We start from the raw sequence: 2,381 nt of genomic DNA on the forward strand, positions 1-2,381 counted from the left end.
ACCCCAAGTATCGGAGGGTCAGCCATGTTAGTCTGTATCCACAAAAACAACAAGGAGTCTGGTGGCACCTTAAAGACTAACAGATTTATTTGGGCAGAAGTTTTTGTGGGTAAAAAACCACTTCTTCAGATGCACGGCTATAACCCCAAGGTCCTTTTCTGCAGTACCAATGCCTAGCCAGTTGTTCCCTGTTTTTTAATTTCTGCATTTGCTTTTTCCTTCCCAAACATGGTACCTTGCACTTGTCTTTACTGAATTTCATCTTACTGAATTCAGACCAATTCTCCAATTTGTCTTTATTGAATTTTATCATGTTTTCAGACTAAGTTTCCAATTTATCAAGGTCATTTTGAATTCTAATTCTGTCCTTGAAATCCCTCCCAGCTTGGTGTCATCCACACATTTTATAAGTGTACTCTCTACTCCATCATCCAAGCCATTAATAAAAATACTGAGTAGTATCAGACCCCACAAGTTACATCCTCCCAGTCGAACAGCAAACCATTGATAACTACTCGTTGAATACAGTTTTTCATGTCCATGAACTACAAAATTCAATAAGATCAGACACTGCTAATATCAAAACTAGTGACCAACTCTGCTATGTTCCCTGAATGCTGAAAAACACAGGCACTGCAGGTGAAATTCAACCAAATAGCACATAAAAGTTTTGTTTTTTTACAGGGCCAACTGTATGCTAGTGTATTTAATCACAGTACTGCGGCTCTGAGGGTATGGCGGGTATGGGAGGGAAATAAACTAGAGTTGAGCTAATAATTGATTGTTTTGGTTTGGTGGCTGAACTGAACACTCTGGGGGAAAAATTGCTTCATTTTGAACTGAAACTGAATGTTCTCAGTCTTTTCTTACCAAAATGCAAAACCCCAATTTTTTTCATGCAGATCAAACAAAACATTTAGAATGCTAATTTGAAACACCATTTCATTTCAGAAATATCCATCTGAAATTAGTTTACATTGAAAAATGTCAGTTCAAAACTGAATACTGAAACAAAACAAAACATTAAGACATTTCCAAATCTTTTTTCCAGTTAATAATAATCCAGTTTTTCCAGCATAATAGTGCATCTAAATGGATGCTAACAAAGTGAAAATATATCCTGCACTGTTCTATTACCCCTGCAGGTATGGGGTGTGAGGACAGAAAAAGGCATTTTGCATTAGCACTAACAATGGAAGTTCCGGTCCTATTGGTTCCAAGAGACGTAATTAGCACAGACCAACCAGCTTTTCTTCAGGCTCATTGGAATCTATTACCTGACTTGACTTCCACCTCACAGTCTACTGAATACCATTCTATGTCCTCAGGACTTCCACGTCACAGGACTACTGAATATCATTCTAAGTCCTCAGGGCAATGAAGCTGCTAATTCCATTCTTAAACTTTCAGGTTATTGTGCTGCAAAGTACAGAGGTGAAGTAATGAATAAGAGGAAATTTCAAAGTGACCCAACTGTACTATGTGTTTCCTTGCAGGAAACTAGAGTTCATGTACATTATTAGAAATGAACCAGATCAGTTCAGAAAAGTTCAGGCAGAATACTTCTTAATATATGAGTTAGGTAGGATCAAGGATAGTACACGTCCAAACGAGAAGTAAATGTTATTAGGAATGAGGATTTTCTTGGAAGCAGAGGTCCCCAAATGATATCAGTGTGGGGCAAGTACCGATTAGTGATGCCCTGATGAAGTACCACATCTTTGAGATGCTATCGGGAGTCATAAAGATACATGTCTGTATCTTCCAGTTCAAGCAAATAGCTAAATGGGTTGGGTACTACAGTCTTCATCCATTTCTAAGTTATACAGAAATGTTGTGAGGGGTTGTACCAGGCTTTTGCTACCCTCTGCTGGAGGCCATGCCCAAAGGAGAAAGTATTCTTTTGGGGAAAATAATGGCAGAGAAGTTAGATCTCCAGGAACTTCTTAGGGAGGCCATCCAGCATCAGCCATGGAGGGAACCAATGAGAACTGATCCTCCATCAGCTGGAAGGACTGGGAGCAGACAAAAGCCAATCAGGCCTGCTGGCACTGTAAACTGGCTTGGCTACTTCATCCAAGAGGCAATTCTGTCTGAAGCTGGAGGAATTATCTTTCCTATCTTAACTCCAAAAGCCAGCTTGTTCAGCCAAAGCCTATTTTTGTTTACTTTGTGGAATGTAAAGCCCAGATGGCCACCTTGAGTTGAATATCAATTTGACTGATGTAAAATTACAAAGAGTTTGCTTGTGAGTTGCTCCAGTGGCTCACATGAACCCATAACAAACATATTATGGAAGACATTGCCAAGTCTTCCTGTTAAATTTGTGTCTGTTATTTTTCCTGTCACCCAACATTAGAAATAAAACCAAAACCAGGATC

Source organism: Eretmochelys imbricata, chromosome 2 (genome assembly GCF_965152235.1).
Source record: "Eretmochelys imbricata isolate rEreImb1 chromosome 2, rEreImb1.hap1, whole genome shotgun sequence".
In the NCBI taxonomy this organism is placed as follows: Eukaryota; Metazoa; Chordata; order Testudines; family Cheloniidae; genus Eretmochelys; species Eretmochelys imbricata.